Genomic DNA, 16,314 nt, shown 5'->3' on the forward strand with positions numbered 1-16,314 from the left:
CCGTGGCTGTAGTGCAGAACATTCAACAGCAGGTGTGAAGGCAACAAAAAAGATGAAGTCTTTACGCTTTTTAAGCAGCAGCCGCAATGGCAGCCAGGTGAAAGCAACCAACCTGCAAGACGAGAGATTTGTCAAGCGCTGTCCATCCAAGGGGCGTCGCACTGCTGCCGCTATCAAATGTAACTGTGCAGCTCAAACTCGCACCAGCCACCGTAGCAAAGTCTGGGGTGGCCGACGTCAGATATCTCGGCCAGTATCAGTAGAGCAGCCTATGCACAGCAATTCGGCGATTCCAGCGGGTGTTGCTTATTCCAGCACCGCTACCGCTACCAAATGCAACTGTTTCATAGCTCCTGCTTCATACAGCTCACCTTTTTTTGGGGTTTGACTCTCCTAAATTTAGGAACTTCTCCTGAATATTCTCGGTTTCAACTTCCTGCCCATATTGCCCCCTAATAAATTCATCAAACATGGCCGAGAGCTCATTCAACGAAATTTCGAGACCTTCAAGTGTGTTTTCATGCCCACGAGAACTTCGATTTGCTCAGTCAATGATAGCAGCTGTCTTAGCTTTTTGCTAATAGAAGAAAATTCTTTCTCCACATTGATCACTTTATACCACCGTAAGCATTCTGTCTTTTTACTGTCCACACAATCTACTCATCTTTTGCTTCGCTAGGAATTGTCTTGAGCATCCATGTTGCGACCCCTGAACATTTGCCAACGTGACTATATGAATCGCACATAGAACACATTTGAACACGTCTGGCTCCTGTGATACATTTTGCACTTACCTCACTAACTTCTGATTTAGCACTCATTTTTCCAAGCAAAAACATAATGTCGACATTCACAGGGGCCAGCGAAGGCAATAAATGAGCCAAGAAACACACGCTAATGAGAAAATAGACGCCTTCATAAACCCCCAAAACCAGACGTAAATTTTAGATCGGACGACATTGCCCGCTCTTACTGCTGCCTTTGGGTATGAAATTTAAATGATACGTACGCTATAACCTCCGTATCACGTCAATAGAGATGACCAGTGCGTATCTTTGGTTGCGTGGACGAAGTGCCGCAATTCTTCAAATAAAACCACAGATGCTGCGCGGAAGCGCTGTTGCACTTACAAAGGCTGAATCTACCGGTAGAGAAACGCCATGTCCGCAGCCACAACAATTAGCCATAGGGATTTGCCAAAACCAAGCAGAAATTTCAGACCCCGTGACTGTTCCGGCTGTCGCTACTGTTATCGCGTTCAAAGTTACGTTGTCTTCACGCTGTCTTCCAGCGAGCCCAGGGCTGGAGGTCACGTAATCTTCCAGTTGCAGAGACGTGTTGACGCGGGAGGCAGCGTAAAGGGAGCGCTCCGCTCTGCCTGGCTTTTTCGTAACGCCAGCGTTGTCACAGGAATTGTTCGCGGTCACTGACCGAGATCTTCTCTTATTTGTCTAGGCATACGTGGCACCAGCCTTGTTAATTGAATTGGTAGGCGAATAATTCCTGCAGTACACACCGCCTATCAAACTACGAGCCATACTTTGTGTAGTTGCCGAAGAGTTTGCTATTGCTTTGAATGCTTCGATTTTTGGAAAAAAAAATGTGACTTTTTCGCACGTGGGTCTTCATCAGTGCACCTGCTCGTGCCATCGCGGCCTGGTGTAAGCGTTGGAACTCTGTACACGTGTATATGTAGAAGTTGAATTTAGTGTGTTGTACAACTTCCTTTTGCGTTATGTCTCCATATGCACGTGTGTGTCTAGCATTGTATGCGAACGTCATTTATGTTATTAGTGTGCACTGCCCTAGACGTTTCGAACGCATAACGTGATTTGTTTTTTGCTGCACTCTTTTTTAATAGTGTTCTTTATGTCTGAGAAGTAATACACGTTTCCATTGAAGGGCGCACACATTTGTTATTTAATTGGATAAAACAACACATGTTATTTCCCGTGAGGTTCTTAGACAGTGTCATAAAACTTTGACGACGTACTTGATTGCAAAAATTTAGGAGCATTGGATATGTGAGCAGCTGCACTACTCAAGTTGAGCGAGCCACCAGGTGGGCCGTTCTACGGGTGTCAGCAGCGATTGCGCGTTTCAGCTATTTCTTCAGTATGCGCGTAGGCTGAACAGAGGGCTACTCAGGTGACACTTTACAAATGGTAGACAATATCAGTAAGAGTATAGGGCTTCATCTGGCTATGTCGTACACTCTACTATTTAATATAAAACTTGGAAGAAATATCGTATTGCATAACTTAACTATTTCGTTTGCTCTGGAAATTTCAGTCAGGTAGAGGTTTTCTTTTTTTATTTCAAGAAACCCCTAAAGGCCCTCACAACGAAGATATTACATAGGAGGGTGACGAAAATTCTACAAACATCTAGAGAAGCGTATTCAAGGAATAGGCAACAAGAATAGAAAAGCAGAACAGCAATACTCAATGAGACATGATGGAAAAACGGAACGTAATAAACAGAACTATGTATATATATATATAACTGCAACAAAACTGGAACTGGAACAAAACTAGAAGAAAAGCTACTCATCGCATTCATTTTTTAGTGCATGAAATTTAGACGAATTCATTTCAGTTGCGATTGAAGCAGGCAGCTGGTTCCACTCAACAATTGTTTTCGGCATGAATGATTTCGCAAAAGATGCAGTGCGCCAAGTGATGCATTAGATCTTGAAAGGATGGTCACGGCGTATAATTTACGGATGATGGTAAATTTTGTGAAAAAGTGTTAAGCGAGCAAGTTTGCGACGATGGGGAAGGTTATCAAGACCAGCACGAGCCTTTAACACTGTGACGCTAGCGAAACGTGAGTAATCTGAAAAAAATCAAATAAGCAGCATGATTCTGCAGGGATTCGATGTTATCTATGATGTAGGTTTGATCCGGGTCCCATATGGCTGAAGCGTACTCAATTTTAGGTCGGATTAGGGTGATATAAGCAAGTTTACGCAGAGGCGCCGGAGCGTGTCCAAGGTTACGTTTAAGAGGCCAAGAGAACGGTTAGCAGCTATAGAATCAGATCAGTGTGATAGTTCCAGGTTAAGTCGGACTGAAGGTGAACTCCTAAATATTTGTAAGTAGAAGCTGTCTCAACTGTTACGTGATTAATAGTGTATGCGGTTGGGATGCGGCAAGAGTTTCTTGTAAAGGAGACCAGCTTTGTCTTAGAGTGGTTTAGGATCATTAGCCACGATGAACACCAAGTGTTAATTGAATCGAGGTCGGTTTGTAAAAATTGGTGGTCAGATTCACATTTAATGGCTCGGTACACAACACTGTCGTCCGCGAACAGTCTAATTTGGGAAGGTACACAATTGGGTAAATCATTAATAAATATTAGAAAGAGCAGGGGACCAAGCACGCTCCCCTGGGGTACACCGGATGTGACTTGAGCCATTGAAGAGTTAGAACCATTAACAGCGGTGAACTGAAAGCGAGATGAGAGGAAGTCCTTAATCCATGCTAAAACCTGAGGGTGAACATTGAGATGCGATAACTTTAGTAGTCTATGGTGGGGGACCCGACCAAATGCCTTAGAAAAATCGAGAAATAAAGCGTCGACTTGAATCCCGGCGTCTACTAAAGTAAGTAAGTCATTAGTAAATCCAGCAAGCTGAGTGTCGCAAGAAAATCCCTTGCCAAAACCGTGATGATATTTAAATATGATGTTGTGATCTTCAAGATAATTAATGATATGAGTGTGTATGACATGTTCAAGGAGCTTTGAGAAGGTGCAAGTCAATGAAATGGGTCTATAGTTTAGGGGATCAGAGCGGCTGATTTGAAAATTGGCATTACTTTAGCTACTCGCCAGTCATGAGGGATGCAGCCAGATGATAAATACTGAGAAAAAAGTGCAGATAGGACTTGGAAAATACTCTGAGATATATTTCGAAGTATTTTGTAGTTAAAACCAAGCGGGTCCGTGCTTGTAGTATGTTTAAGGTTATTTAATAAAGAAACAATACCATCATCACTTATGACTATAGAAGGAATGGAATAATCGTGAAGTGAACTGAGTGCTAGAGAAGGGGTAATGACTTCAAGAGTGAAAACAGACGAAAAAGCGCTGTTAAAGACTTGAGAAGAATGGTCATCGTCCAGCTGATCACCATTAGAATTTGTTAAGGCTGAATCGGGACGTGAATGTGGGTTAATTACGCTCCAAAATCTTTGGCGAATATAAGCATAGTGGGTAAGACGTCGCTGTAAAACTGGCGCCGGGTGGCTTTCAGCATTCTTTAGTAATCCTTGTCGCTTTTCCTGTAGGTTTCCCACGTAGTGAATAGGTTGTTAGCAACGGCCTGCCTATACAAACGATTTTTCTTTTTATTGGCTCTTCGCAGCCGCTCATTGAACCAAGCCGCTCTTTTACTGCACCTAATTGAGATAACCGGTATGAATCTTGTAATGGGGCGGGGGGTGGGGGGGGGGAGGTTCAGTAAGGTTGTTTTGAACAGCGTCCAGTTCTGTTCAATGTAACGGAAAGTACATTTAGCTAAGAACCGCCCAGAAAAAGTGGTTAATTCCAGATTCATCTGGTCAAAATTAGCCCTGTTATAACACCTGATCAGCTTTGAGGTAATTTTCCTGTCAAGCATACGGCGATTGATGCACCCGGTAATGATGCCGTGGTCAGAAAGACCACTAAGGTGAAATATTTTAGAAAAGGCATTGGGATTATTGGTTAGAATCAGGTCGAGAATGTTGGCAGTGGTACCTGCGGATCGCGTGGGCTTTGTAATGAGCTGAGTTAGGTGAAAATCTAGACAAGACTGCAGAAAAGCGTGCGCATCCTTATTATTTGCTGAGGCAGATAGAGTGTCCCAATTGATACTGGGGAAATTAAAATCACCAAAGATAATTAGGACAGAATTTGGAAAACGCGTACAAACATCAGTCAGTAGGCGGAAAAATTCGTCAGCAAACCCATCGTACAGGCCGGGTGGACGGTGCAACACACCGGCAATAATATTTGTAGTAATGCACATTATCGAGATGAATATACATTCTAGAAAAGAGGGAAGAACAACTGGTACGGTAATCAGTTCTTCCTTTACCGCAATAAGGACGCCGCCTCCTCTCCTGTGCTTTCTGTCACATCGAAAAAGATTGAAACCTGATTCGCATGAGAGGATGTTATCGTCAGCAATATAATCATTAAGCCACGTTTCAGTCAGTGCTAATATCGAGGCTTCAGTGGAGTCGATAAGGGAGGAGAGGGCAACACTTTTCGCCGTAACGCTTCTGATGTTAGTGTATAGGAAACACATCTAAACACTTCGGTTCCGACAATGATGGTGGTGCATGATCGGAAGCATCATGATGACTTTTGAGTGTCATTCGGTAGAAGACTCGGACACACGCACAGCTCGATTGCCAGTGGTATCCCAGAGATAAACACCATTGTTCACACGAAGTTTATTGAACGACAGACGAATGCGGTTCCCCTCCTTCCTTATCGTTTTAGAAAACTGCCACAGCCTACGGCGTTTCAGACGAACTGCCTCAGAGAATTCGCGTGATATACTTAAATTGGTGTTCTTTAGTTTATAGCCAAGACTAAGGACAGATTCAACTTCTTTTTCATTATAAAATTTTGCAATGATGGGTCGCTTCTTGTCTGTCGAAAAACGTCTTAAGCGGTGAGCTCTGGCAACGGAGGTAACAGCAATTCTAAGCTTTTGAGAGCAAAATTCCTTCACATGCCGCTCTGAATTTTCCCAAGGCTCAGCTGCATCACTGTCATTAATGCCAAAAAACAACACGTTTGACCGCCTTGCGCGATTTTCCAGGTCGTCCACCTTGTCCTGAATTTTAGAGATGTCAGTATTTTCATTTGAAACGGGCTGATTAGAAGGTAGAGTTTCAAGTTTGGATTCCAATTCCGTAACCCTCTGAACAGTTTAAGGTCGTTCTCGAGGGTGACGTGGATGTGCAGGACCTTATTTATAGACTCAGAAAGGCTTATGTTGTTCGCTTCAAGACGCTGAACTGTTGCTGCCACGGCATCAAGCTCATCCTCTTGCGCTTTAGTCATAGGGCCCGGGTTTACCTCCACGTCACCCGCGAGAACCAAAAGGCGCCAAAAGTACAACACAGCCACGCGCACATACTTCACATAATCAATTACACCAGGTGGCCACGACACCGCAAAGAAACGAACATTATTGACCGGTAACACTTAGTTTATAAATAACTAACCTGTAAAACTGTTCTGCGTGAGTACGGATGCGCAGCAGTGTCGTGGCCCACGGTGTCCGCAGGAATCCCTCTTTTTCGAGCGGCCAGATAAGTGACGTGGCCCCTTGTTGCCCGACGAACACGGCAGTGGCCTCCAGCGTTGGCGATGCAGTGTGATGCAGGCAACCCAAAGGCGGGCAGCAACTCGCAAACGGTTCTGTTTTGAAGGCTCTGGTATCGTTCATCCAAACGTTCATCATGGGCCCATCCAGATAGCGGGGTCGACTCGGTAGGTTGTCCAGGATAAGCAGCAGCAGCACCTGTACAAGTGTTCTGCGTGAGTACGGATGCATAACAGCAGTGTCGTGGCCCACCTGCGTGTTTATGCGTGTTTTAAAAATCGTTTGCATAAATATTGACACGTGTACTTATCGTTATCGGGCGACCCCGTTTCGCCGCTTAACAACTGTAATCGCACAGCGACGGACGCGCCTGCATGTATCCGACGTTTCTGGAAAGTTATCGATGCTTCTACCCGGCTGTCTGTTGTCGCCGAACCTTGTGTTATCTGATTTCATCGCGTAACGCGAATGGTGTAGAACTTTGTGGAAGGCACGCGGGTCCAAACGATTAGTCTGGAACATTCGACGACTGCTCTATAAAAGCCGACGCGCTTGACCCGCTGATCAGATTTTCGACGATCGCCGAGCGTGTTCGCCGCTATCGTTGTGCTATAAGTGTAGCCTGTTTTGTGGGCACAGGTTCGCCCAATAAAAGTTTGTTTTGTCGTTCACAGTATTGCTACTGTTTTATTCAACGTCACCACCACGTGACAATATGATAACGTATCTTTTATGTCCATGTCTTCTTCCGTCGATCATGATGTACAGTTAGCAAAGTAATCTGTCCCCTATTCAGAATGTTGACCCCGTTGAAATATAGACAGGCAGAAAAACACAGCTGGAAATTACCACCTTAAGCCACGTCCGGCGGAAGTTGAAAGCTATAAGTAACGACCTGTTCATTTCGTGCTGTTTTACTTTTTTAAATAGAGGTAGCCGTCTGCGATCGCCTAATTACGTTATATCAGAAAATACATGGAATACATTCAGCAAGCAGGCGTCATCGCTGAAAGTCGATGTGCTGTAATAGCATAAGTAGCGCTGGGCACGTACTACTTATACATAACGCAGTATGCTAGCTATATTCTCAACACTCAACACTACCTCAACATCATCATCATCAGCCTAGGTACGCCCACTGCAGGGCAAAGGCCTCTCCCATACTTCATTCAACTACCCCGGTCGTGTACTAATTGCGGCCATGTCGACCCTGCAAACTTCTTAATCTCATCCGCCCACCTAACTTTCTGCCAACCCCTGCTACACTTCCCTTCCCTTGCAATCCAGTCCGTAACCTTTAATGACCATCGGTTATGTTCCCTCCTCATTACATGTCCTGCCCATGCCCATTTCTTTTTCTTTATTTCAACTAAGACGTACTTAACTCGCGTTTGTTCCCTCACCCAATCTGCCCTTTTCTTATCCCTTAACGTTAAAAACTGGCCAGCCTCTATACGCAATGCCTCAAGACCTCGAGCGTACCGGAATCTTGGAAGAACGCTAACATAATCCTAATCCATAAGAAAGGCGACGCCAAAGACTTGAAAAATTATAGACCGATCAGCTTACTGTCCGTTGCCTACAAAGTATTTACTAAGGTAATTGCAAATAGAATCCGGAACACCTTAGACTTCCGTCAACCAAAGGACCAGGCAGGATTCCGTAAAGGCTACTCAACAATAGATCATATTCACACTATCAATCAGGTGATAGAGAAATGTGCGGAATATAACCAACCATTATATATAGCTTTCATTGATTACGAGAAAGCGTTTGATTCAGTCGAAACCTCAGCAGTCATGGAGGCATTGCGGAATCAGGGTGTAGACGAGCCGTATGTAAAAATACTGAAAGATATCTATAGCGGCTCCACAGCCACTGTACTCCTCCATAAAGAAAGCAACAAAATCCCAATAAAGAAAGGCGTCAGGCAGGGAGATACGATCTCTCCAATGCTATTCACAGCGTGTTTACAGGAGGTATTCAGAGACCTGGATGGGAAGAATTGGGGATAAGAGTAAATGGAGAATACCTTAGTAACTTGCGCTTCGCTGATGATATTGCCTTGCTTAGTAACTCAGGGGACCAACTGCAATGCATGCTCACTGATGTGGAGAGGCAGAGCAGGAGGGTGGGACTAAAAATGAATTTGCAGAAAACTAAAGTAATGTTTAACAGTCTCGGAAGGGAACAGCAGTTTACGATAGGTAGCGAGGCACTGGAAGTGGTAAGAAAATACATGTACTTAGGACAAGAAGTGACTGCTGATCCAGATCATGAGAGTGAAATAATCAGAAGAATAAGAATGGGCTGGGGTGCGTTTGGCAGGCATTCGCAGATCATGAACAGCAGGTTGCCATTATCCCTCAAGAGAAAAGTGTATAACAGCTGTGTCTTACCAGTACTCACGTACGGGGAAGAAACCTGGAGGCTTACGAAAAGGGTTCTACTTAAATTGAGGACGACGCAACGAGCTATGGAAAGAAAAATGATAGGTGTAACGTTAAGGGATAAGAAAAGAGCAGATTGGGTGAGGGAACAAACGCGCGTTAATGACATCTTAGTTGAAATCAAGAAAAAGAAATGGGCATGGGCAGGACATGTAATGAGGAGGGAAGATAACCGATGGTCATTAAGGGTTACGGACTGGATTCCGAGGGAAGGGAAGCGTAGCAGGGGGCGACAGAAAGTTAGGTGGGCAGATGAGATTAGGAAGTTTGGAGGGTCAACATGGCCACAATTAGTACATGACCGGGGTAGTTGGAGAAGTATGGGAGAGGCCTTTGCCCTGCAGTGGGCGTAATCAGGCTGATGATGATGATGATAACGTTACACCAATCATTCTTCTTTCCATAGCTCGTTGCATCGTCCTCAGTTTAAGTAAAACCCTTTTCGTAAGCCTCCAGGTTTCTGCCCCGTACGTGAGTACTGCTAAGCAAAGCTGTTATATACTTTTCTCTTGAGGGATAATGACAACCTGCTGTTCATGATCTGAGAATGCCTGCCAAACGCACCCCAGCCCATTCTTATTCTTCTGATTATTTCGGTCTCATGATCCGGATCCGCAGTCACTACCTGCCCTAAGTAGATGTATTCCCTTACCACTTCCAGTGCCTCACTACCTATAGTAAATTCCTGTTCTCTTCCGAGACTGTTAAACATTACTTTAGTTTTCTGCAGATTAATTTTTAGACCCACCCTTCTGCTTTGCCTCTCCTGATCAGTCAGCATGCATTTCAATCGGTCCCCTGAGTTACTAAGCAAGGAAATATCATCAGCGAATAGCAAGTTACTAAGGTATTCTCCATTAACTCTTATCCCCAATTCTTCCCAATCCAGGTCTCTGAATACCTCCTGTAAACACGCTGTGAATAGCATTGGAGAGATCGTATCTCCCTGCCTGACACCTTTCTTTATTAGGATTTTGTCGCTTTCTTTGTGTAGGACTACGGTGGCTGTGGAGCTGCTATAGTATCTTTAGCATTTTTACTTACGGCTCGTCTACACCCTGATTCCGTAATGCCTCCATGACTGCTGAGATTTCGGCTGAATCAAACACTTTCTTGTAATCAATGAAAGCTATCTATAAGGGTTGGTTATATTCCGCCCATTTCTCTATCACCTGATTGATAGTGTGAATATGGTCTACTGTTGAGTAGCCTTTACGGAATGATGATGTCTGGTGTTTTATGGCGCAAGGGCCAGGTTTGGCCAAAGAGAGCCATGACAAGTGGTAATGTTGACGATGTATTGTGGATGGCGTGCACAATGAATTCCTCATGGTAGATGTGACGTGGCTGTAAAAGGGCCTAAAACCTATAGCTGTAAGTGTCGTAGGACATATATGTGCTAAAATAATCACAGCGACTATGCAGTGATGTGGGCTATGACAATGGGCTTTCGTTAAACCATTATGCAATAAAACATAACACTGACACCAGAGTTTCAAGAGAGCCCTTGAATGGAAGGGCCGTTAGTCGTGTGCTAAAAGTTGCCTGGCCAAATGATTTTCAGGCTGTCGGTTTCGGCTAAAAATCTAAGACTGTTTGCAGATTAAAAAGCGGTTCATCGCTAAGAAAAAATGCAGAGTGAAGGGGTATGTTCTCCCAATATGCAGCAGGGAAATACTTTTTCCTCTCTGTTTCTATGGCAGGGCACTGAATAAGAACATGGGTTACTGAGACTATTGCCGCACTTAATGCAAGTTGGAGGATCACCCCCAGTCAAGAGGTAAGATTGAGTATCGTATGTGTGGCCTATCTTTAATCGGCAACGAAGTACTTCCTTGTGCCGTGCTGTTTTTCCACTTATCCAGTTCCCCAGTTTTGGTTGTACAATGTGAATCTTATTCATTGCTTGTGTATACCAATCGCCTTGCCAATGATTCCTCAATTTACGGTGCAGAAAAGGCTTTAGGTCTGTGGCACGGATGGGTGTATTTCCATCTTTGTCGCTAAAACTCACTGACGTAGCCATTTCGCCAGCAGTCAGATTGCCTTCTATACCACTGTGTCCAGGTACCCAGCATAAGACGATCGCTTGGTTGCATACATTTGCAGAGCACGACAAGGTATATAGTTCATTCAAAACGGAGTTCTTGGGTTTTCGTAGGCTAATTAGAGCTCTCACTAAAGTTAATGAGTCTGTGAAGACAATAGCCTTAGCGATATTTGTGAGCCGTAGTTGTTGGATAGCCTTAAGTATAGCGTATCCTTCCACGGTAAAGATACTGGTGTGTGGGTTTAGTGCTCCAGACGTAAAAAATGAGGGTCCTAGAGCTGCGTAAGCAACACCAGCAGGAGACTTCGAATCATCTGTATAAAATTCATCACAGGAGTACTTTTCCTTAAGTTCCAGTAAATACGAATATATGTGCGCCTCCGGGGCTTGTTTCGATATTTCTAAAAAAGAGATGTCACACTGGATAGTCTTCCACTCCCAAGGCGGTGGAAGCCGTGTAGGAGCCATTAGGACCTTGTGTAAAAGAGGGACCCCTGTTTTTTCTGAGAGTGCTTCCGACCGGAGAGATAGAGGAGGCCTAGTGGCTGGGCGGTTACGAAGCAGCCTAGCAGTGGACAACTCGCATATAGTAGAATGACAAGGATGTTTAACATCTGAGTTAAATTTCAGGGCGTAGGACAAAGTTAAATGTGCCCTTCGGTAGTGCAATGACCATTCGTTTGATTCGACGTAGAGGCTTTGCACAGCGCTAGTCCTAAAGGCGCCTGTAGCAAGGCGGATGCCTAAGTGGTGAATAGGATCTACGATTTTCAAAGCGCTAGGTGCAGCAGAATTATAGACTATTGCTCCGTAGTGAAGCCGTGTTAATATTAGACTTTTATAAAGTTTTAAAAGGCACCGCCTGTCGCTTCCCCAAGATCTGCGTGACAAGAGCTTCAGCAGATCCATAGTCTTAAGGCACTTTGATTTCAGATGCTTCAGGTGTCAGCTTCAGAAGTCAGCTTACTGTCTAAAAGGATTCCTGGAAATTTGTTTTCATGGCTCACAGATAGCCATTCTCCATTTAGATGTATTGCGGGGCCCGCACGTATGCCTCTCTTGTAACAAAACAGGACGCATGTACTTTTTTGTGGGTTCAGCTTGAAACCGTTTCGGTCAGCCTACTTAGATAATTTATTTATGCAAAGCTGTACTTGTCACTCGCAGATACTTAGGTTACATGATTTGAAACCTATCTGGACGTCATCCACATATACAGAATAAAACATAGTATGTGGTATGGCAGTCTGGATCGAGTTGATTTTGACAATAAAAACCGTGCAGCTCAGCACACCACCTTGTGGAACACCAGCCTCTTGCGTAAATGGACAAGGCAGAACGTTACCAACTCTAACACGGAGCATGCGATTGGAGAGGAAACTCTGAATCACGTTCAGCAAGTTGCCTCGAACTCCCATGTCAGACAGGTCACGGATGATTCCAAAGCGCCAGGTTGTGTCGTATGCCTTTTCCATATCTAAAAATACTGACAGGAAAAACTGTTTGTGGACAAAGGCATTACGGATATTTGTCTCGATGCGGACAAGGTGATCTGTTGTGGATCTACCCTCCGTAAAACCGCACTGAAAGGGATCGAGTATCTTGTTGCTTTCAAGAAAATGGATGAGGTGACGGTTACTCATCTTCTCAAATTGCACAGACAACTAGTCAGAGCTATAGGCCTATAACTCTTGGGTGAGGAAGGGTCCTTTACCTCTTTGAGACTAGAGATAACGATTGCTTCTTTCCAGACAGAAAGAATGTAGCCGGCAGAGAATATGGAATTGAAGAGTGACAGTAGTGTTTTTTGGGTTTCAGGGTGTAAGTGTCTGATCATCTCATACATTCTGTCACTTCCTGGAGCGGACTTGTTGCAACAGTTCAGTGAGGCCTGGAACTCAGCCATTCCAAATGGACGATTGTACACGTCATTTCATGTGCTTTTCCGACCCAAATGCAGCTGTTCTGGTAGTCGCTGGTATTTTAGGAATGTATCTGTGTAATAAGATCTATTGGAAATGTGCTCAAAATGTGCACCTGGACAATCAGCTTGGTCCTCAAGAGTGTCTGCTTGTGTGTTTACTAATTGTAATTGATGAGTTTCGCGGCATTTCATTTTGTTTACTCAGATCCAGACTTTTCTTTCGTCTGTATATGAATTAATACTAGAGATGTATTTTTGCCAACTTCCCCTTTTGGCAAGGCGGTGCGTTCTTCTACCTTCTGATTTTATTTTCTTGAAGCTGATCAAGTTCTCGGTAGTTGGGCAGTCGCGAAGGCGACTGCAAGCCTTATTTTGATTTTTGAGGGCTTCGTTACACTGCTCATTCCACCAAGGAATACGTCGTTTAGAGGGTGATCCATTCGTTTCAGGGATACATATTGATGCAGCATCAGTTAGAAATGCCGTCAAATATAACACTCTATCATCGATTGAGAGAGTACAGATGTCATCCCAGGTCAAATGTGTCAGCTCTCTATATCGTTTCCCGTCAGCACAGTCGACCTTCCAACGGGGCAGATGTGGAGAAAACTTATCGCTCTTTGTTAATTTTAAGACATTTGGGAAATAGTCACTCCCATAAGGATTTTTGATCACGTTTCACTCCAGGTGTGGCACTAGTGTACTTGATGTTATACTTAAGTTAATAGATGAAAACGTTTTGTTCGCGACGCTGTAGAATCTGGGTTCTTTCTTGTTTAGTAAGCATGCATTGGAAGATAAAAGGAAGTTTTCTCATAAGCGCCTTCTCTTATCACAACGAGAACCTCCCCAGAAGGTGTTGTGTGCATTTAAATTGCCTACTACAATGTACGGTTCGGGGAGTTCTGCGATAAAGCTCTCGAATTCTGTTCTGAAAAGTTGATGGCTCGGAGGAATGTAGAGAGAGCTAACTGTGACTAGCTTATCAAATAGCACGGCTCTGATTGCCACTGCCTCAAGGGGCGTTTGCGGATGTAAATGCTGGCAGGCGATGCCCTTATCAACTATAATAGCAACACCGCCTGACGAGGCGTAAGCATCACTGCGATCTTTGAGGTAAATGGCATATTGTGTGAGAATTGAATGAATAGAATTTATTGATAGGAAAGACAGAGAGGTCGACCTGAGCTAGTGCGCTCTAATCTGCTACTCTGCACTGGGAAAGAGGGAAGGGGAGTGAAAGTATTGGGATGGATGATGATGATGATAAGAGAAGTGGTGAGTGCTTATGTGCTTGTCTCGCTAGAGCCGCTCGTCGAGCTTGGTGTCCTGCAGAAACTTCAACAATACTTTTGTTGCACGCATTGAAATTGCAGTGTCAGGCCATGGGCCGAGGATAGCTTCCTCCGACAGTAGTTGTCTGCCAACGCTGGCTAGGAAACTCTCTAACGTCCTTCGCTCCAGCATATATACTGGGCAGTAGCACAGTACGTGTTGCAGTGTTTCGGGCATCTGGCAGTGTTCACAATCAGGGCTGTTCGATTGGCCGATGAGGTGTGCGTAGCGACGGGTGAAAGCAACACCGAGCCGAATCCTGTGTAGCAATGATGTTTTGCTCCGTGTAAGCTTCGGGGGCAAACAGAATTTACCGTCTGGGTCAATCATATGTAGACGTCTGTGAATGTTCTTATAGTTGGCTCTGTAAGCTTTTGTAAGGTCCTGCATGAGTGCCTTGATCATGGAGTTGGTGTCAGGTCGCGAGTAAGCAATCCGTACTTCATCAGAGGAAAAGTAGGCCGAGTTCTTTGCCAAAAACACCACAATGGCTAGGCACCCATTGAAAGGTGATCACGTGGGCACTTAACTCGGCACTGTAATGAAGTTCGACGATTTCCAAGTTAGTATTTGAAGGATTGAGGTGTCTCTCTTGCACACACAGCACCCTTGGAATAAACTTGCGAAGGAGTTCCTTAATGTTATCAAGATTGTGTATTAGACCTCTCACATTCCAATGCATTGTCTGTGTGGCCATATTGGAAGTGTTTTATTGTGCGTGTCAAGACATATCATTTAAGTTGTCTCACGAGACCTTTCCAGGTCCCTTGATGCGGGGTATTTCTTTTTTGTTGGCGCGCTCCAGGGAGCAACGCCGTTTCTTCGGCGTCTGAGACGCCGGAGAAGTTTTTCTTACACACATCACCTCGTCAGAGGCGCTGGAAGACGCCTGCTCAGCGGGCGCTCTCGGAGGTTTTTCGGGCCTGCCTGCACGAGCAGTGGCCCTGGGACCGGCAGGCCCGGAGGTCTGCTGGCCCTTCGTGGTAGGGGGCGGAAGAGCAGTGGCTACTCCCGCCAGGGGGGCCGATGGCGTAACCGCCATCACACTCCGTGTGACTTGCGCGGCCGCCAGGGGATGTGGCACTGCCCCCCCGGCGTGTCGCATCACTGTAGGACGGATTCGGTTGGTTGTGGACAGAAAACGCTTGCGCGCTTCTGGAAAAGAAATGTTTAGTTTGACCTTCAGTTCGATTATTTGTTTTTCTTTCTTCCATGACGGGCACGATCGCGAATAGGCGAGGTGGTCTCCGTCACAGTTACCGCAGTGGGTTGTAGAAGAACAGGTGTCTGATGTGCGGTCTTTAGATGCACATTTTGCACAAGTAGTATGCCCTCGGCAGCTCCGAGGCCCATGCCCAAAACGCTGATACTTGAAGCATCGGCGATGATTGGGAATATACGGTCGTACACGTAGTTTACAACATCCCGTCTCTAATGAAACCTTGTTCCAAATGTTATTATTAGATGCTTTGTTGGAATTTCCTTGTCATCGCGCCTTAATTCGCTGCACCTTTACCACGTTTTGCTCTTGCCATCCTTCCAACAGCTCGCTCTCACTAAGTTCAAGGAGGTCGTCATAAGAAATGACACCACGTGCAGTGTTCATTGACCGGTGGGGGCCCACAGAAACAGGAATGTCACCAAACGCAACAAGTTTGGTCAGTTTGCTGTATTGGAGCTTGTCAGGCATTTCCAGAAGAAGGTCGCCGCTTCCCATCTTAATTACTTTGTAACCAGAGCCGATTGCTTCTGTCAGACATTTTGCGACCACAGATGGGGATACTGTACGGACTGTCAAGGTTTCGTGTTGACTATGTATTACATGGTACTTGGGAAATATTTCTTTTGGTTTTAAGAGAAAGTTGAAGGTTTCATCGGTGCACCCCCTCTTCAGAGACCGATCAGGGAGTGGAGGGAAATTTGAAGCCATACATAGGATTACTGTATTCGGCAGGAATGCCCGCCGTCCACCTCGGAGCCCAACCTGGGGACGTCACAGGATTAGAAAAATTCTATTCTGCGTGCACCAGTGGTACGTTCCTACTATAACCTAACGTATATATACCCAACGCTGGATATATTACACGAGGTTAACCCTTGCCGCCAGGAAATAGGAAGGTAAAAGAAATGAACAGAAGACAGGAAAGATGGATAAGTGGGAGAGAAAGACGAAGAATTGGAGAGGAGGAGAGGAAAAGGCGACTGCCGATTTCCTCCACGTGGGTCA

At 45.0% G+C, this 16,314-nt stretch overlaps 1 protein-coding gene across 1 annotated transcript in view; it reads right to left on the reverse strand.

Annotated features, from left to right (window-relative positions):
- The window catches only part of LOC126522164 (juvenile hormone acid O-methyltransferase-like), a 42,413-nt gene extending 35,863 nt beyond the window's left edge, over positions 1–6,550 (reverse strand). Inside the window, exon 1 of the mRNA XM_050170908.3 lies at positions 6,228–6,550. The gene's annotated coding sequence lies outside the window, so the exon portion shown is untranslated. The remainder of the gene's footprint in view (positions 1–6,227) is intronic.
- Between the last annotated feature and the right edge of the window lie 9,764 nt (positions 6,551–16,314).

The sequence above is a fragment of the Dermacentor andersoni genome, chromosome 6, assembly GCF_023375885.2.
Source record: "Dermacentor andersoni chromosome 6, qqDerAnde1_hic_scaffold, whole genome shotgun sequence".
Classification (NCBI taxonomy): domain Eukaryota; kingdom Metazoa; phylum Arthropoda; class Arachnida; order Ixodida; family Ixodidae; genus Dermacentor; species Dermacentor andersoni.